This window comes from Lathyrus oleraceus, chromosome 3 (genome assembly GCF_024323335.1).
Source record: "Lathyrus oleraceus cultivar Zhongwan6 chromosome 3, CAAS_Psat_ZW6_1.0, whole genome shotgun sequence".
NCBI classification, from domain to species: domain Eukaryota; kingdom Viridiplantae; phylum Streptophyta; class Magnoliopsida; order Fabales; family Fabaceae; genus Lathyrus; species Lathyrus oleraceus.
This window is the reverse complement of record NC_066581.1, coordinates 207,749,878-207,772,337: the sequence shown is the minus strand read 5'-3', so window position 1 is coordinate 207,772,337 and position 22,460 is coordinate 207,749,878.

Genomic DNA, 22,460 nt, shown 5'->3' with positions numbered 1-22,460 from the left:
TTTGAAAAATTTCAAGAGTTGGAAGATCTTGGTCAAAAATCAAATTGGCAGGAAGTTCAAGAGGTTAATGATCGATAGTGGTCTTGAATTTTGCAATGAGGCTTTCGACAACTATTGTGATGTGCCTGGTATTGCAAGTCACATAACTACTGTAGGTACTCCCTAACAAAACATTTTAGATGAAAGGTTTAATCGAACCATTCTGAAAAGGATAATATGCATGCTGGTTAGTGATGGATTGAAGAAGGTGTTCTGGGCCGAGGCTATTGCGACTATAACATACCTGATAAATAGGTATCCTTCGACTGCCTTAGGGATGAAGACACCCGAAAAAGTCTGTTTGAAACGTCCATCTAATCTTGACAGACTTAGAGTATGTTCCTTGGATGCAAAATTATAGGTATTGGATCTGTAAGATTCAAGCTCCATGATGAGTCAATAAGGCTATTGACTGAGATTAGGTATGTACATGAACTTAAGAGGAATTTGATTTCTCTTGGTAAATTTGACAAGAAAGGATATGTTTTCAAAGGAGAGAAAAGTATTCTAAGGGTAATGAAGGGGTAGAAGGAAGTCTTAAGAGTCGTGAAGAAACAAGGTTTGTATACCCTTGAGACTGAGGTTTTAAGTGGTTTAACAGACGTGGCATCCACAAAACCTATGTCGAAGATTGAGCTATATTACAAGAGACTTGACCATGTCAGTGAAAGAGGCCTGGTCGAATTTTGGAAACAAAGTTTGTTTTGTGGAGACAAGGTCGAAAAACTGGAGTTTTGCGAACATTTTGTATTTGGTAAACCTTGCAGGGTGAAGTTTAACAAAGGTAAATAAAGAACACATAGATCCCTTGATTACATTCACGTTCATCTTCGGGGGGCTGCAAGGAATCCTTCACACTCAGGTGCAAAGTATTTTCTATTAATAGTTGATGGTTATTCCAGAAAGTTATGAGTATTCATTCTAAAAGTTAAGGATGAAACTTTTTAAAATTTCAAGAGTTGGAAGATCCTGGTCAAAAATCAAATTGGCAGGAAGTTCAAGAGGTTAATGATCGACAGTGGTCTTGAATTTTGCAATGAGGCTTTCGACAACTATTGTGATGTGCCTGGTATTGCAAGTCACATAACTACTGTAGGTACTCCCTAACAAAACATTTTAGATGAAAGGTTTAATCGAACCATTCTGAAAAGGATAATATGCATGCTGGTTAGTGATGGATTGAAGAAGGTGTTCTGGGCCGAGGCTATTGCGACTATAACATACCTGATAAATAGGTATCCTTCGACTGCCTTAGGGATGAAGACACCCGAAAAAGTCTGTTTGAAACGTCCATCTAATCTTGACAGACTTAGAGTATGTTCCTTGGATACCCTGAAGGACAAGATAAGATCGAACCTAGAGCACTGAGATGTATGTTTCTTGGATACCCTGAAAGAGTCAAAGCTTATATGTTGTGGAGCCTAGAGCCAGGTGTCGCATCCGCGAAAAAACAACCGGCGAGACTCAAATAAAAACACAACACAGAGCCGCCACTGCGCGTTATTTATCCCAAAATAGGGAAAGGAAACGCTCAGAGAAACCTGGAAAGGAAATGGTCTTGCGACCAAAGAGAAAGGGTAAGGGAGTCGGTTACGCAAGGGGAAGGTATTAGCACCCCTCACGTCCGTCGTACTCGACGGGATCCACGTTCTAAAATAAAGAATAGGTTGCTAAACATCACACACACACACGGGGACGCAGGTGGGGTTAGGAGAAGGGAGCTCGATAGGACGTCGCATCCTATGCCTACATATCTTGTCTGGAACAAGAATCAGAGCCACTGTAGTTCGGCTTACGCACGACAAACAACACAAAACACACTAACAGATGGCAAACAGGGAGCCTGACAACCACTCGATGGAATTACGTCAGCATCCGAACCAAAACACACTCGAAAGGGCAAACGTGGAGCCCGACAGCCAATCACTGGACTTACGTCGGCATCCGAACCAAAACACAATCAGATAACAAGTAAACACACGCAAAAAAGGAAAAAAAGGTGCCCGGAGAGGTCTCGCACGACCTCCTGCCTACATACCTCGTCTGGAACGAGGATCAGGGCGATGTAGTTCCCCCTCAAGGGAAAGAAAATCTAGCCAGAAACCGAGGGAAGACACACTACCAGGGAGCTGGACTTGAGCCTAGTGTTGTCATGCATCGTTACCCTACATTCAGGTTTCTACCTACTTGCACCAATGCAATCTAATCCTATCCAGGAAAGAAGCAAGCATACAAGCATACAAACAAAACAAGCATCTCAATCCAACATGTCAGACAAATATTCACAAAGCACACACTATAACCAATCAAGTGAGGCTCAAACAACGGGTTTGACTGCCGAAGCAAGTCATCTGTACATGGCTGTGTTTGCTCTTAACCTTGCCATTACGAGGCTAAGGTGAAGCAAATGAAAAGGTGAAGTGAGGATGAGACCTCACAGCTCTTATCCCTAACCAGGGAGAGCTTTTAGACAAAGGAGCGTGGGTCCAGAATGGAGGGACCCTTCTACGCTCAAAGACTCTGACTCGATTGTGCAACAGCACGAGATCTTGGGTTTGTGCCCCAATGCATCAACACACGGCCGTGTGAGCAGAGGGACGACTCACAGAATAGTGGGGGATAGATTGCATATCCCTACCTTCCACCAATTGCCTCCTAGAGGTCTTTCACCTGCTTGGCACAAATGTAAACAACCACAAGCATCGCCTCTTAAGGAGGACTTCAGACAGTTTGCCCGGCCAAATAACAGACCGGGTCTCCAGACTACATGAAGAATAGAAGTCCTACCTCAAGCGGTTTAGAAACCAAGCAGCAGCAAGCAAGTTCTTAAAGAACTGTAAGCGACTAAATTTACCTGAAAACAATCAAGTATCATCAGTGCTCGGACAGACAACAATAAACAGCAAATGTTAATCAGTCAGCCTATACAGATAACACACAACAAGGCAAGCTATGAGCTCAAGCTCAAGCTTCACAACCTACAAAACAAATTCATGTTAGTTCTCAACATCAAACACATCCAATTTAATCAACTTGATTCAATATCCTTGAGCACTGTGCTTTTCCTCCTGAAAAATCAAGCAAATGTGAGAAACAGGACCACTAGGCCAAGCCTAGGGTCCAAAAGTGACAAAAATGTCTAAACAGCAAATAATCTCCAACCAAACTCAAATTAACACAAATAGAAAGCAAATGCAATTGATCCCATACTCATATCATTCACCATATTCATTTTATGCATAAAACAATTCAATTTAGGTCAAATGGAACATCAAACATCCAAACAGAACTATTGCATTCAATTCCATATCAAAATAATTCCAAAAATCCTCAAATAATTTACACCTAAACAGGACATATTCAAGGTCTAGCATGTAAAATTTTAGCTCAATTGGACAAAAGGAACTATGTCAATGAAAATCAAGAAAAACAGACACAATTATATGAGCCAAATCACAACATCAACACATGCATTCACTTCAAAAATCCATAAGTCAATGAAAACAATAAAGAAATGAATGGGACCAAAAGCATCATGTCCTATCATGTGTCTATAACCAGCATACCAAATTTCATGTTCATTCAATACCATATGGGCATTTCACAAAGATAATACCAACATATGTCACACAAGCTTGCATATTTGACCAACAGAGAAGAAAAATACCAATCAAATTGAAAATGCCACATAAAAATCCAGAAAAATATACATAGCATCTCAACATGTTAATGATCCCACATATAAAATTTCAAATCATTTCAACAAGCCTAGGTCATGAAAATAAATCCAGAAAGTTGACCTAGCTAGGTGTGACACAAATTGTCACACCTAGATTCAAAAATTCATAACTCAATCATCAGGTATCCAAAATTCACAAAATTTACATGTAAATCACCATTGGCATGTCTACAATCACCACAAAAATTTTCAAGAATTTCTTTTAGAGCATGAGGATTTCACAATAGGAATGGAAAAATGTGTCAAAAATACATACATGTCAAACAACCCTAGGTCAAACCTAATTTTCACCAAGCACAACTTCTAAAAATAGGTCAATAAAATCCTACAGGGAATTATGAAGTCAACAAAAAAATCCTTATATTTTTCTGATCATTAAAATATTTTTTATGATTTTTCTAATATTTATGTGATTTTTTAATAATTATTTGAATTATTATAATTAATTAAAGTGAACGAATGGCATTATTGTAATTCTTCAAGCAAGGGCGCGGGAAACACATTTCGAATTTGGAATTGCAACAAAATGGATCAAACAGTAAAAAGCCAGAAAACTCCATCGTCTTCCTCGCAGCACACTCTTCACCATCTCAAAAGTGGTTTTGCTCATTTCATCACCAAAATGCACAAACTAATACTCGTTGGAAAGGTCTCACTCTCAGGATCTCAAATATCATCATAATTCAACCTAATTGTTCCTATATCTCATGGATCGATCGACTTAGGGTTTGCATTCGAAACTTTGAATCCAGATTTCCTGAGCTACACTAATCCATTCCTAAAACTAAAAGCATCATTGAAATCCACATGAAACACACTATACAACGCATATAACAATTCATAAAAACATGACATTCGAATTTTGGAGCACCTGGAAATGGCAGTGTTGAAGCTGATGTTCTTCGCGCGATTTCTCCTCAAACAGATGGAGTAGAAGCTCCAGGAAGCTGAATCCAATGCTTAGGTTTGATGGAAGTTGCTTCTAATGCACCAAATCTCGATTCACCATTAATGGAGCAAGCTTGGACAGTTGCGAATTAGTGTGTATTTGATGATGAAATCCAAAAACAGATGTAGAAGATGATGAATAGAGATTGGATCAACAAGAATTTTCGAATTCCATGGAGAATTGGCAAAGATTTCTTGATTTTTGTGTGATGTGTTCTTGAGAGAAGTTGGAGAATTTGGAGAGTTTTGATTGTGATTTGTGAATTGTGATTTTTTCTCTTATGATTTAGTGGTGATTAAGATTATATACTCTTGATTAAACCATGCTTAATCACACTAATTAACCAATTGGAATGTGTTTAGCATAAGTGTTAATTTCAAGCTAGGGGCAAAAATGTAACTTCCCATGCCAGCTCATTGCCAACTCATGGACAGCTCACACACTCTCAAAATGACATGTGTGAGCTGTTGCAACTTGTTTCACCTTCATTGGATACATATTTCTCATTTTCCACATGGCATGGCTAATTGTCCAATTTTCAAGTCCATTTTAAAAGCCAATTTCCAAACCATGAAGCCTTGGCATGTTATGAATATTCCAACAAGTTTCAAATGCCATTTGTGAAGTGTTGCAAAAATCCCCATCCAAAAATTCCAATTATTTCACAAGTTGGACAATTTTGCCCTTGGTTCATTTAACTGTCCAGTTGAAATTTGACTTTTTGCATTGACCATTTTTGAGAAAATCCAATTATGCACCATGAAAGTACATGTCAAATGGAGTTTGTGCATATAAAGAACAACCAATTTGGACAATCCATGTGGAAGTTATGGCCTCCTGATTATGGGTCATTTCTGAAATTCACTGAGCCATAATTTGACAACCATACATGGGATTTTCAAGTTCTTGGACTTTTTGGAAAGGTGAGAACAAGATCTACAACTTTCATGTTGAACAAATTTTCATTTGAAGCTTCCTTGGACATGTAATTTTGAGGTCAAAAACTTTCCATTTTTGGAAACTTCAATTACAAGTCACTTTCTATTTTTGGCAGTTTTTGTCCTGACTTGATTTTCTTCATTCTTAAGCTTTGAAATGTCAAATAACACTTGTTCCAACATAAATGAAGTGTATCCAACTCATTTCCACCTCCAAATCCATTAAATCATGCACAGTTGACCACAGTTGACCTTTCAGCTGATAGATGAATCTGGCAATGCACTGATCCCACTGAGCTCCAATCCTCAGATGAAATGGCTCAAGGGTGAAACCCTGGCCTCAATAATCTCAATATAACCATATAATGAACCCCACATCCATCATAGACCCCATCTCCTGATTATGCCCTGAGTGGCCCAATGCAACTGATTAGGGTTGACCAGTGGTCAAAACCCTAATCTCAAGGAATGTGCTCCAACACTTGATGATGACAAGACCATGATGATGATGATGTATCATTTCAATCAAGATGAAGGCCAATCTCCATTGAGAATCATAAAACCCTAATTCACAGCCCAATCCTCAGATGGCCAATGATCAGTCAAATAAAACCCTAGCTTGCACTTTGACTTCCTCATCTTCTGACCAAGACTTGGGAGGATGACTTGCACAATGTAACCACATGATATGCAATATGCAATGCCTAATGACCTAAAAAATGATATGCAATATGTTAATGCTAGTCCCAAGAGAGGAGGGCAAATTTTGAGGTGTTACAGCTGCCCCTATTCAATCCACTGTGAACCTGTCGATACGAAATAGCCTCGGCTTTCGGATGATCAGGGTGAAGAGTGATTGAATACCAAGAACAGACGAACAATTTGCACTCTGATGGGAAAAATAATTAACAACGCCTGTCAGCATCGGCGAAGAAACAAACTCGAAAAACGTCGACCTGGATACCAAAATAAATGGTAACGCAGGGATAACCATGGCCTGAACACCACACATCCGCTGGGGATTGTTATTCTCTTCTTTTTATGCTTTTCTTGAACCCCGAAATTTTTCTGCTTTTCATTTTCTTTTATTTTCTTGAACCCCGAAATTTTCTCTGCGCAAACGATCCTCGGATCTTCGCATTTGAACCCCATAAAATGCCTCAGCACTCCTTTTTGCCAAAATAATGAACCCCAATCTCCAGTTTGAACCCCAGTCGCCTGACGATAACTCGCGATCGCCAATATGAACCCCGTTCTCCAGAAAATGCCGCAACATCTCCCTTTCTCCATTTGAACCCCAGAACATGCCTCAGCATTTCTTTTCTCCATTTGAACCCCGTCTCCAGAAAATGCCTCAACATTTCCTTTTCTCCGTGATAATTCCGCTGGCAACGCCGGAAATAACACCAAACCACTCTGAAGGCGACATGTCAGAGGGTACACCTTCATAATAGAAGGTATCATGTGTATCCCTTCCTCAGAAGACACCTATAGCGACCTCCATTGGCCTCAGCCAGAGTCTAAGGTGACACATGAACAGAAGATAATCCTAAGGACCTCATCCCGGATACAATCTTCAACTCCATCTCCATTTGAACCCCAGAAAATGCCGCAACATTTCCTTTTCTCCATTTGAACCCCAGAAAATACATCAGCATTTCCTTTTCTCCATTTGAACCCCAGAAAATACCTCAGCATTTCCTTTTCTCCATTTGAACCCCAGAAAATACCTCAGCATTTCCTTTTCTCCATTTGAACCCCAGAAAATACCTCAGCATTTCCTTTTCTCCATTTGAACCCCAGAAAATACCTCAGCATTTCCTTTTCTCCATTTGAACCCCAGAAAATACCTCAGCATTTCCTTTTCTCCATTTGAACCCCAGAATCGCGCTGATCGCGTAACGTCCTTTGATTTTATTTCCATCTCCGCCCGACGGAAACATTTCCTCCAATATCGCACTACTGGGGAACATTGCTGATCTGACGTTTTGCTGCTAAACTCCTCAGAGTAACACTTCCAACCAGGCACTGACTGATGACTGGGAAGAAACTCGACATTTACTGGACATCAAACAATGATGTTTACCTGACACCAAAGAAAGCTCGACCAGACACTGACTGATGACTGGGAAATACTGCTGCTCCAAAATCACGATGTTGAACTCCTCAGAGAAACATCTTCCAACTTCCATCTCGCACGACAGAAATCTCCTCCAGTATCGCACTACTGAGGAATACCTTTGATCAAATCAAGATCCTGAACTCCTCGGAGTAACACCTTGCTCGGCAGATGAAACCACTTCTCAAACAGTAACCGCAGCTTGAGACTAGCCTATGCTTGCAATGATGAATGATTGATTTTTCTGCGTAATGCTCCATAATTATGGAAATGCTACGCGCTTTATTATTTTTCTATGCAACATGCTATGCTATCCTACATGATGAATGCATAAAAAGGTATCCCCCTCAAAGGGACTTTTCTGAGGAATACGAGACACTCTGCTGAGGAACTCGTCACTGCTCCGATTCCACCTTGCTGGGGAATAGCACTGCTGCTGGGAATAAGGTAACCCTTGCTGGGGAAGAACCTCCTTTGCACCCAATCCGCTCGGGAAATTGCTGGGGATAAGCACCACCAACACTCTGTGGGGATACAACAGTCTTTGACTTGCCAGGGATATCAATCCCGACTCTGCTTTGGGAAACCCTCACAGATACCTGACGACCTCACTGGGGAAATTCTCACAGATACTCTGCTGGGAAACAGCCACCTCCAGGCCTGTCGACTGGGGAAGCATCAATCTATCACCTGCTGGGGATAACCATCCTGACCCTGCTAGGGAAACGAATGCTACTCCGCTAGGGACAACCCATGCAATCCATAGGTAGAATCAACTCGGCTGGGGATGCAAAAATCCGTCCACTACGGGAACTTGTCCAATCCACTGGTAGGATGCACACTGCTGGAGATATATTTCATTGAAACCCGCTCCACTCGGGGAGTAGCAACCTTCTAACCTGGCTGCTGAGGAAACATCATTACCTACCGAGGATGACCATCACGACTCGGCTGGGAACCACAGACCTCGGATCTGCAGGGGATTTGGTCCTCTACTCCTGCTTGGGGACCTAGCTGGGAAATGAGAAAAGTAGGTACAGAACTGATAACACGAAATTATATCACATTTTAAGACTTAATTCAATTAGATTATACTATCATTTACTTTAGTATATCTCATTTTATCAGATATTATGCAGTATTTCCTTGCTATTTATGTCAGGTATCCATTTTGAAGCAAAAGTGAAAAAGGGAAGAAAAGGAGGTGTAAAAAGCAATAAAAAGGAAACAAATAACCAAGACCAAGCCCAGCCCAAAGAAAGTGCACGTTATGCCTGTGACGGGCGTCACAAGGAGTGTGACGAGCGTCACACTAAAAGCACTCCTGTGACGAGCGTCACACGTGGTGTGACGAACGTCACACCAGTCCTCTATATTTTTGGCGCAAGGAACTCAACTGACCACGTTGAAAGCTACTTCCACGCACGCTTAACCCTCGGAACGAGACCACGCACACGGAAACCCTTGAAATGCAGTTACACCAGCAGCTGTATAAATAGGAACTAATTGGGAAGTTTCAAAGGACGGTTTTTTTTCCACGCTCACATTGCCGAAGCTCTGCCAAATTTTCTTTTCACGCCTTTTGCTTATTTTTTCCTTTCCAGCACTTAGCACTGTTTATTTTACTTATTCCTTTTGCAAGCTTTACATTCTTTTCCCTTGCAAATTTACCTTTCCAATTTTAGCTTTTAGATATTTTTCGCATAATAGTTTCTACACCGGAAACTATTGTGCATCTTTATACCGGATTTAACCTTACGTTATATTCCAGTTTTATTTCCTTGATTTAATTTACTGTTTAATTGAAGAATCCAAGAACAAATCCTACCGGCTTGTGGTGGAGTGTTCAAGACCATTGTATTACGCATTCAGGTTCTTTAATCATTATTTAATATTTTGTTTTATTATTTACCTATATTACCTGCCTGGAATGAGTCTGTTTATGCATGATATAAATTCTTATTCATTTAGCATGTCTGGCTAATTTGCCTAGGTATCGGTATGTAAAGTAAGCAGAATAAGGGATCAAGACTGAGTCGGTCTATCTAAACTTAAAATCAAAATCAATCTTTTTACGGTTTCAACTTACAGGTTAATAACAAGATTTTTTTACAAAAGTAAAAGACATAAAGAAGTTAAAATCAATAGAGCGAGAGTTTGAGATTTTAACTGGACAGTGTAAGTTAGGCATTAATTCTAGATCAGTGCGAGAGCAAGTTTTAGAGTTAATTAAATTCTGACCTTTTCCAAAAAGTATTTTAAAGATTGAATGTGAGGACGAGAGTTAAGCATTTGGATTTAATTATAAACCTAAGTCAACAGAGCGAGAGTTTGAGATAAGGGTGTTTAAAACGGTCAGTATTTTCTTAAAAAGAGTTTCTGCAACTTTATTGTTTTCAAAATATGGTTTTTGACTTAATTATAAGTGACAGCAACATTAATATAAAATCATGGTTTATTCAACAGAGCGAGAGTTTGAGATAGAACCTTTAACCAATAAAGTTAACCGAAACGATTCATTTTAAAACTAAGAAACCGACAAAGACTTGATTCCCTAGTTTTGACGAACTACATACCGATATCCGTCTTATTAATATTTAATCTAGATATTAGTTTAGCTCTTAGTTTTTCCCAAACAATCAAACATTTTCACCTTAGATTTACGTAGTAACCTTAGATAACGGTATATCGATTCATAAGTCCCTGTGGGATCGATATCTTTTAAAACTACGCGATAGAACTGTGCACTTGCAGTTTGTATCCCATTCTCGACTCACCCAGTCGAGCGATCAAGAACACCCATCGACTCATCGAACCATGGTATCCACCTCCCAATCTCGTATCATCCTTCCACTTTTGAGAACTCCCAGACTCGTCTGGACCTTTTCTGCTCCATCATCTTGTATTCCAAATCGCCCCGCGCTCGACGAGAAACGTACTCCTGGATTACACAGAAATTTCAATTTTCCGACTTTGAAGAGTCTTCTTGATTTATTTCAAGGGTCGTCGGACGTCTCGACGTCTCTCCGTCCTTTCTTCATGCACTCGTCCCTGATCGGACTCTGCGGGGAATTACATACTTTCAAGTCTTCCGACTTTGAAGAGTCTTCTTGATTATCATCAAGGATCGTCGTACGTCTCAACGTCTTAGTCATCTTTCATTCAATCGTTCCTGAGCGAACTCTCTGGGGATCTGTTACAAAGCTTCCGCGTCACAACCTACAAGCGAGTGAAAAATATCTAACAGTTCCTGCAAAACAGATCGTTAGACAAAACCGTGCCCCAGGCGTGTCAAGATTTCAACACTTGGGTCACTCAACCTTCCGAATAAGATTTCAAGCTTTCAATCTTATAAACATGCATTGGAAGGGACCTGTATGTCTTAAAAATGCAAGATTCTTCATCAAAAATATCTGGATGTTTTTGCAATCAAAGCGGTAATGAAAAACAAAAACAAAATTATTTGACTGAATATGCATTTTATTGATTGGAAAAGTGTGGCTCAAATTGAGCGATACAAAGGAAGCAATTCCTGAAAAGAGGTAATTGCGCACAAAAGTAAAAATCTATCCTAATGGCAATGTGAAACCCGTGATCTCATCGAGTTCCAACTCGGTTACACCCCATATGTCCTCAGACCCTCCGTGCTTCCGCCTTCTGAACAAGACGATTCCAATTGATCCCTACCGGGTATTATCCATGATGCCTTAACCAAAGCGCAAACGATCATACCAGACGCAGTTGTTCGTTTCAATCCCTCTTTTGCTTGGACCGCCCTTTCGGGTTTTCAGTCCACCGGGATACCCTTTTTTGCCCAAGTCGCCTTTTCAGGTTTTCGACTTGCCGGGTGTACATTTTTTTATTTTATATCCCTAATTTTTGCCCGAACCTTTCTTTCTGTTTTTGGTTCGCCGGGATGCCCATTTTTGCTTGGACTATTTTGTTCTTTTCGTCCAGCGGGTCAATTATACGAAGTATTTTTTAACTGCGTCCGCATTCACAGGGGATGTAAAATCCTCGCCATCCATGGTCGTTAACAACAAGGCTCCACCAGAGAAAACCTTCTTGACCACGAATGGACCTTCATAATTCGGCGTCCATTTTCCCCTTCGATCGTTTTGAGGAGGAAGGATCCTTTTCAGCACCATATCACCCACGTGATATACCCGAGGTCGTACTTTCTTGTCAAAAGCACGCTTCATCCTTTGCTGGTATAACTGCCCATGACAGATGGCTGCTAGCCTCTTTTCCTCAATCAGGCTCAACTCTTCGTACCGGGTCCTTACCCATTCAGCCTCTTGCAACTTCACGTCCATCAGGACTCTCAAAGAGGGAATCTGAACCTCAATAGGTAATACAGCCTCCATCCCATATACCAACGAGAAAGGAGTTGCCCCAGTAAATGTGCGCACTGAAATTCGATACCCAGGATACCAGTTTCCTACTCGACCACACCATCGGTGCATTCAAACGTTATCCGGGCAACAAAAGCTTATTCACCTTAACCTCCCCATCAGACATCAGAATCCGTTCGGATTCGGGGTCATGCCCCTCCTCCGGGATCGGTTACTCTCAATCTTTCGATTGGAACACCTCGAGATGTCCTCATCAGGGAACTCAAACTTCATCGGCTGACCATCCTCAATGGGTTGCGGGACTATGTAATCAGACAATACCCCTTCAATTGCTTTCTGAGAGCATCACAAATCAGTCAACATTCTTTTGCACTCTCACAACCTGTCCGGTCAATGTTGGCTTCTCAAACCCATACTTGATCGGATCCATCTTGGAAATCCACAAAGTGGTATGAACCAGCATATACTGTCTCAGTCGGCGAGCAGCCTATGCCAAAGTACATCAAGTTTTTTCGAATAGTGAATGTACTGTTTCACAGTCGATAAACTTTTTGCTAAGGTAAATTGCATGCTCTTTTCGACAAGACGCGTCATGCTGACCCAATACACCTCGTAGACCCCTCGAAGGCCGTCAAGTGCAGAATTGATGGTCACTCCTTCCTAGGAGGTACCAGAATCAGAGGTTCCTGCAACTTTTCCTTTTATTTTTTCAATGCCCCTTGGCAATCATTATTTCACCTGACCGTTTGATCCTTTTTTTTTCAACATCTTGAATATGGGTTCACACGTGGCTGTTAGATAAGATGTGAACCATGACATGTAGTTCAATCTACCCAGGAGACCACGAACCTCTCTTTTTCCGTTCTCGGTTCAGGCGTTTTTTTTTTTTTCCAGGATGAACCTCGATTCCTCTCTTACAATGAACCCCAACATCTTACCGGACCGCACTCTGATAGTGCACTTATTTGAATTCAACCTCAGTTAGAATTGTCTCAACCGGTCAAACGACTTGCCCCGGTCTACCAGATGCCCCTCTTCTGTTTGGGACTTTGCTATCATGTCATCGACATAGCATTTGATTCCATGATGAATCATATCATGAAACAAAGTCACTCTGATACGTGGCATCGGCGTTCTGCTTCTCTAGAGGACAGTCTTCTCTCTATGGTAGCTTATGCACAACGACACCGGTATCCGACCCTGGCATATCCTGACACGACCAGGTGAAGCATCCACATGCTCTTTCAACAAGACTACCATCTTGTTTTCGACTCGCCTCTGAAACGGCCCCAGTTTTTTTCTTTCCTGACCTCGGCGGTGCTTGGAATAACAATCTCAATCCGCTCTTTATGCGGCTGAATCACCTTCTCCTCTTGTTTCAACAACCTGGCTAATTCCAGCAGATCACAATCTTCTTCGCCTTCTTCTTCAGCATGATAGATCAGTTTGTCGAAGTCATATGAGGTGTAACCAAATTGTTATCAACGAGATCCGGAGAATTATTTTTGAATTCGGAACGAGACAAATCAAAAAAGGAAAAATGAAAATAAACATTGCCATTTTTATTTGTTTTAAAACTGCAAAAATAAATGAAAAACAGGGAACACCGCTTTTTGACTGAAAAACATCCATTTATTAATGATGCAGAAAATGCAAATTTAAACATGAGGTGGCCTTTACAATGGACCATTACGTTTCGGGCAAAACGCATGGCTTTCATGCATATAAGACTAAAACAAGAAAAATATTACTCTTCCAGCAGAGTGACCCGGATGATCTTTTCAGCCTTCCAGCTTCCTGGTACGCACGGCTTTATCCAACCACTGAACTTGCAGTCACTGTCAGTTTCTTCACCTACCGCATAGGTATGACCCGAATCTTCAGCAATTGCACTTACCATCGCCTGACCATGCGCCGACATGGGATTGGCATTAACATTCGGTGATGGCGCAAAATTGATAGCCTTGGAGTCTACCAGATCCTGGACAACATTCTTGAATGCTCTACAGCCCTCAATGTTATGCCCCGGTGTTCCAGAATGAAATTCACACTGGGCGTTCTCATCATAGTTAGGCGGCCTCTGATCTGATCTCATCGGAACCATCGCCCTCGGCTGAACCAACCCAAGATCCATCAACTTTTTGAACAGAACAGCGTATGTCACGGGCGGCTTGTCAAAATGGCGATCAACCCCTTTTCCTCTCACCTGGTACCCGGTTCTCTGTTGAGGTGGCTGACGTTGCTGTCGTACCGAATGATTACCAACAGGGATGGTTACAGCAGCAGTGTGCTGGTAGTAACGATCCCCACCGTGTCTTCTTTGAGCATACACAGCACTCGATTCACCCTCATTCTTGCGCTGACCGTTCCCGAATGGCTTCTTCGACGCTGATGACGAAGCATTACCTTGGATTTTCCCCATTTTTAGCCAACTTTCAATTCTCTCTCCGGCCACCACAATGTCTACAAAGTTGGTTACCGGACAACCCACCATCCTTTCAGCAAAAACCCCTTGCAGGGTACCCATGAACAGATCAGACATCTCCCGATCCACCAAAGGAGGTTGAACTCTGGCAGCCAACTCCCTCCATCTCTGAGCGTATTCTTTAAACCCTTCACTTGACTTCTGAGACATACCTTGCAGCTAGGTACGACTCGGAGCCATGTCAGCATTGAACTGGTACTGTTTAAAGAATGCATCTCCCAGATCCTGCCAGCTCTTGATGTCAGCAGATTTCAACTTGGTATACCACTCCAGGGATCCTCCGGACAGACTGTCCTGGAAGAAGTACATCAAAAGCTTTTGATCTGTAGTGTATGCAGAGATCTTGCGGACAAATGCTTGAAGGTGAGTCTCTGGGCAGGAACTTCCATTGTATTTGTCAAATGCAGGCGCTTTGAATTTCTGTGGGATCACAACCCCCTCAACCAGCCCCATGTTGGACATGTTGACAAATCCCGGAGTGGCGTGGCTTTCCAGAGCCTTTACCTTTTCAGCCAGCAACTGAATCTCTTTACTCTGTGGCTGGGCACCATATTGACCGAATGGCTCATTGTGCATGGAGAATTGATCGGCCTCCCTGTCTTCCTCCTGGTCTTCATCAAATCCATAGAATGGAGGCACAAAATTGTCTTTCTGATTCTGCCTCGGCCCCGGTTGACCAGCAGCACCACCGAAACCACCAGCATTGTTTACAACACCCACAGTTGTTCTCTTGCCGCCATCTCTAGATCCACCCAGCCCCTGGTTGGAGACTCCATCCAGGTTAACCCCGCTGTTTGCTGCAGAAGCTCGCTCGAGCTTTCCAACTTTGTCAGCCAACGCCTTCTGACCAACTGCAAAGCCTTGCATGATGTTGATCAGCTCGTTCATTTTGTCTTTCAGCTCTAGGAGATCAATGCTCGGGAGATCCATTAGCCTGGGAGTATTGCGTCTGGTGAAGTATCTGTGAGGACGGGTTGAGTGCAAAGGTACAGTTTTACGAGCACGAGCAATGATTCCTGCAAAACAGCAAACACGTTAATATGCATGAATGCAACGTCTATCCATATGAGGAAGATTCCGTCCTTTGAGTCTGGTTTCATCGAGACAGATAACATTTTGACATCCACATTCTGAAATTCATGATGTCTCTCAACCAGAATCTCAATCTATAATACTCCCCATATGGCTAGACGTGAGTTTGGTGCAGATGAATGCAAAATGAGAATGATGCAGATGTATGCAATGCATTGTGCCATCCTCCAAGTCATCTGATCACTTGTTGCTCTGAGTCACAGCCCTGACCTCTGAACCGATCACAACCATCTGAGGAATATGTAACCACAAATCCGACCCACGGGTTCCGAAATAAACGGAACTGCAAGACACATCACCATCATCATCATCATCATCTCTGATCAGATACCATAACCTCTGAATCGGCCCGGGGAATCCCGAAATAAACGGATCCCCACTGATAAATATCTCGGCCCGGGGAATCCTAAAATAAACGGATCCCCACTGATAAATCACGGACAGCAATCCGGCGTCACCACAATAAATGACCATAAATCCGACTTATAAATAGGACTCTGATCAACTGAACCATTAGTCACCATCTGAATCACCATCTGAACATGCATCTGAAAGAATCACCCTCCCCTCACAGGTAAATTCTAAACAGGTCATCCTAAGGCGGATAATAGTCTCGACAATCGGGCAGAGATACTCAATGGGCTTGCCCTTTCGGGTGTGCCATTGTAGCTCTCCTGAGATCGTCTAAACCAAAGATCCGGGAAATGATCGGTCACCAGAGTCAACAGCTCAGATGAAGTAACTAAGCCAAAGTGGAATATCCACAGAGGCAAGCACTATCAAATGAACCTCGTCCGGCTTGTGGTACATCACGCCGCCAGGCACATGTTGACTTAACATGAAAGAGGCGACATGAGACCACACTAGTCCTAGGTGTATACTCGGGCCTGGGTTTTAGCCCCACTCAGAACACCCACCCCAAAACAGAGGAACCACCTGCACAGAGGACGGCAACAACATGATAGTATGATGCATGCAAATATTTATGCAAATATATACACTGGTTAGAATAATAAATGCAATAAATAACACAAAACAAGCAACCTAAGCTATTCTAGCACGCTAGGAAGGACTCGCTTAAGGAAGATGGACCAGCACAGGTCAACATCAATGATTCCCCAGCAGAGTCGCCAGCTGTCGCATCCGCGAAAAAACAACCGGCGAGACTCAAATAAAAACACAACACAGAGCCGCCACTGCGCGTTATTTATCCCAAAATAGGGAAAGGAAACGCTCAGAGAAACCTGGAAAGGAAATGGTCTTGCGACCAAAGAGAAAGGGTAAGGGAGTCGGTTACGCAAGGGGAAGGTATTAGCACCCCTCACGTCCGTCGTACTCGACGGGATCCACGTTCTAAAATAAAGAATAGGTTGCTAAACATCACACACACACACGGGGACGCAGGTGGGGTTAGGAGAAGGGAGCTCGATAGGACGTCGCATCCTATGCCTACATATCTTGTCTGGAACAAGAATCAGAGCCACTGTAGTTCGGCTTACGCACGACAAACAACACAAAACACACTAACAGATGGCAAACAGGGAGCCTGACAACCACTCGATGGAATTACGTCAGCATCCGAACCAAAACACACTCGAAAGGGCAAACGTGGAGCCCGACAGCCAATCACTGGACTTACGTCGGCATCCGAACCAAAACACAATCAGATAACAAGTAAACACACGCAAAAAAGGAAAAAAAGGTGCCCGGAGAGGTCTCGCACGACCTCCTGCCTACATACCTCGTCTGGAACGAGGATCAGGGCGATGTAGTTCCCCCTCAAGGGAAAGAAAATCTAGCCAGAAACCGAGGGAAGACACACTACCAGGGAGCTGGACTTGAGCCTAGTGTTGTCATGCATCGTTACCCTACATTCAGGTTTCTACCTACTTGCACCAATGCAATCTAATCCTATCCAGGAAAGAAGCAAGCATACAAGCATACAAACAAAACAAGCATCTCAATCCAACATGTCAGACAAATATTCACAAAGCACACACTATAACCAATCAAGTGAGGCTCAAACAACGGGTTTGACTGCCGAAGCAAGTCATCTGTACATGGCTGTGTTTGCTCTTAACCTTGCCATTACGAGGCTAAGGTGAAGCAAATGAAAAGGTGAAGTGAGGATGAGACCTCACAGCTCTTATCCCTAACCAGGGAGAGCTTTTAGACAAAGGAGCGTGGGTCCAGAATGGAGGGACCCTTCTACGCTCAAAGACTCTGACTCGATTGTGCAACAGCACGAGATCTTGGGTTTGTGCCCCAATGCATCAACACACGGCCGTGTGAGCAGAGGGACGACTCACAGAATAGTGGGGGATAGATTGCATATCCCTACCTTCCACCAATTGCCTCCTAGAGGTCTTTCACCTGCTTGGCACAAATGTAAACAACCACAAGCATCGCCTCTTAAGGAGGACTTCAGACAGTTTGCCCGGCCAAATAACAGACCGGGTCTCCAGACTACATGAAGAATAGAAGTCCTACCTCAAGCGGTTTAGAAACCAAGCAGCAGCAAGCAAGTTCTTAAAGAACTGTAAGCGACTAAATTTACCTGAAAACAATCAAGTATCATCAGTGCTCGGACAGACAACAATAAACAGCAAATGTTAATCAGTCAGCCTATACAGATAACACACAACAAGGCAAGCTATGAGCTCAAGCTCAAGCTTCACAACCTACAAAACAAATTCATGTTAGTTCTCAACATCAAACACATCCAATTTAATCAACTTGATTCAATATCCTTGAGCACTGTGCTTTTCCTCCTGAAAAATCAAGCAAATGTGAGAAACAGGACCACTAGGCCAAGCCTAGGGTCCAAAAGTGACAAAAATGTCTAAACAGCAAATAATCTCCAACCAAACTCAAATTAACACAAATAGAAAGCAAATGCAATTGATCCCATACTCATATCATTCACCATATTCATTTTATGCATAAAACAATTCAATTTAGGTCAAATGGAACATCAAACATCCAAACAGAACTATTGCATTCAATTCCATATCAAAATAATTCCAAAAATCCTCAAATAATTTACACCTAAACAGGACATATTCAAGGTCTAGCATGTAAAATTTTAGCTCAATTGGACAAAAGGAACTATGTCAATGAAAATCAAGAAAAACAGACACAATTATATGAGCCAAATCACAACATCAACACATGCATTCACTTCAAAAATCCATAAGTCAATGAAAACAATAAAGAAATGAATGGGACCAAAAGCATCATGTCCTATCATGTGTCTATAACCAGCATACCAAATTTCATGTTCATTCAATACCATATGGGCATTTCACAAAGATAATACCAACATATGTCACACAAGCTTGCATATTTGACCAACAGAGAAGAAAAATACCAATCAAATTGAAAATGCCACATAAAAATCCAGAAAAATATACATAGCATCTCAACATGTTAATGATCCCACATATAAAATTTCAAATCATTTCAACAAGCCTAGGTCATGAAAATAAATCCAGAAAGTTGACCTAGCTAGGTGTGACACAAATTGTCACACCTAGATTCAAAAATTCATAACTCAATCATCAGGTATCCAAAATTCACAAAATTTACATGTAAATCACCATTGGCATGTCTACAATCACCACAAAAATTTTCAAGAATTTCTTTTAGAGCATGAGGATTTCACAATAGGAATGGAAAAATGTGTCAAAAATACATACATGTCAAACAACCCTAGGTCAAACCTAATTTTCACCAAGCACAACTTCTAAAAATAGGTCAATAAAATCCTACAGGGAATTATGAAGTCAACAAAAAAATCCTTATATTTTTCTGATCATTAAAATATTTTTTATGATTTTTCTAATATTTATGTGATTTTTTAATAATTATTTGAATTATTATAATTAATTAAAGTGAACGAATGGCATTATTGTAATTCTTCAAGCAAGGGCGCGGGAAACACATTTCGAATTTGGAATTGCAACAAAATGGATCAAACAGTAAAAAGCCAGAAAACTCCATCGTCTTCCTCGCAGCACACTCTTCACCATCTCAAAAGTGGTTTTGCTCATTTCATCACCAAAATGCACAAACTAATACTCGTTGGAAAGGTCTCACTCTCAGGATCTCAAATATCATCATAATTCAACCTAATTGTTCCTATATCTCATGGATCGATCGACTTAGGGTTTGCATTCGAAACTTTGAATCCAGATTTCCTGAGCTACACTAATCCATTCCTAAAACTAAAAGCATCATTGAAATCCACATGAAACACACTATACAACGCATATAACAATTCATAAAAACATGACATTCGAATTTTGGAGCACCTGGAAATGGCAGTGTTGAAGCTGATGTTCTTCGCGCGATTTCTCCTCAAACAGATGGAGTAGAAGCTCCAGGAAGCTGAATCCAATGCTTAGGTTTGATGGAAGTTGCTTCTAATGCACCAAATCTCGATTCACCATTAATGGAGCAAGCTTGGACAGTTGCGAATTAGTGTGTATTTGATGATGAAATCCAAAAACAGATGTAGAAGATGATGAATAGAGATTGGATCAACAAGAATTTTCGAATTCCATGGAGAATTGGCAAAGATTTCTTGATTTTTGTGTGATGTGTTCTTGAGAGAAGTTGGAGAATTTGGAGAGTTTTGATTGTGATTTGTGAATTGTGATTTTTTCTCTTATGATTTAGTGGTGATTAAGATTATATACTCTTGATTAAACCATGCTTAATCACACTAATTAACCAATTGGAATGTGTTTAGCATAAGTGTTAATTTCAAGCTAGGGGCAAAAATGTAACTTCCCATGCCAGCTCATTGCCAACTCATGGACAGCTCACACACTCTCAAAATGACATGTGTGAGCTGTTGCAACTTGTTTCACCTTCATTGGATACATATTTCTCATTTTCCACATGGCATGGCTAATTGTCCAATTTTCAAGTCCATTTTAAAAGCCAATTTCCAAACCATGAAGCCTTGGCATGTTATGAATATTCCAACAAGTTTCAAATGCCATTTGTGAAGTGTTGCAAAAATCCCCATCCAAAAATTCCAATTATTTCACAAGTTGGACAATTTTGCCCTTGGTTCATTTAACTGTCCAGTTGAAATTTGACTTTTTGCATTGACCATTTTTGAGAAAATCCAATTATGCACCATGAAAGTACATGTCAAATGGAGTTTGTGCATATAAAGAACAACCAATTTGGACAATCCATGTGGAAGTTATGGCCTCCTGATTATGGGTCATTTCTGAAATTCACTGAGCCATAATTTGACAGCCATACATGGGATTTTCAAGTTCTTGGACTTTTTGGAAAGGTGAGAACAAGATCTACAACTTTCATGTTGAACAAATTTTCATTTGAAGCTTCCTTGGACATGTAATTTTGAGGTCAAAAACTTTCCATTTTTGGAAACTTCAATTACAAGTCACTTTCTATTTTTGGCAGTTTTTGTCCTGACTTGATTTTCTTCATTCTTAAGCTTTGAAATGTCAAATAACACTTGTTCCAACATAAATGAAGTGTATCCAACTCATTTCCACCTCCAAATCCATTAAATCATGCACAGTTGACCACAGTTGACCTTTCAGCTGATAGATGAATCTGGCAATGCACTGATCCCACTGAGCTCCAATCCTCAGATGAAATGGCTCAAGGGTGAAACCCTGGCCTCAATAATCTCAATATAACCATATAATGAACCCCACATCCATCATAGACCCCATCTCCTGATTATGCCCTGAGTGGCCCAATGCAACTGATTAGGGTTGACCAGTGGTCAAAACCCTAATCTCAAGGAATGTGCTCCAACACTTGATGATGACAAGACCATGATGATGATGATGTATCATTTCAATCAAGATGAAGGCCAATCTCCATTGAGAATCATAAAACCCTAATTCACAGCCCAATCCTCAGATGGCCAATGATCAGTCAAATAAAACCCTAGCTTGCACTTTGACTTCCTCATCTTCTGACCAAGACTTGGGAGGATGACTTGCACAATGTAACCACATGATATGCAATATGCAATGCCTAATGACCTAAAAAATGATATGCAATATGTTAATGCTAGTCCCAAGAGAGGAGGGCAAATTTTGAGGTGTTACAGCTGCCCCTATTCAATCCACTGTGAACCTGTCGATACGAAATAGCCTCGGCTTTCGGATGATCAGGGTGAAGAGTGATTGAATACCAAGAACAGACGAACAATTTGCACTCTGATGGGAAAAATAATTAACAACGCCTGTCAGCATCGGCGAAGAAACAAACTCGAAAAACGTCGACCTGGATACCAAAATAAATGGTAACGCAGGGATAACCATGGCCTGAACACCACACATCCGCTGGGGATTGTTATTCTCTTCTTTTTATGCTTTTCTTGAACCCCGAAATTTTTCTGCTTTTCATTTTCTTTTATTTTCTTGAACCCCGAAATTTTCTCTGCGCAAACGATCCTCGGATCTTCGCATTTGAACCCCATAAAATGCCTCAGCACTCCTTTTTGCCAAAATAATGAACCCCAATCTCCAGTTTGAACCCCAGTCGCCTGACGATAACTCGCGATCGCCAATATGAACCCCGTTCTCCAGAAAATGCCGCAACATCTCCCTTTCTCCATTTGAACCCCAGAACATGCCTCAGCATTTCTTTTCTCCATTTGAACCCGTCTCCAGAAAATGCCTCAACATTTCCTTTTCTCCGTGATAATTCCGCTGGCAACGCCGGAAATAACACCAAACCACT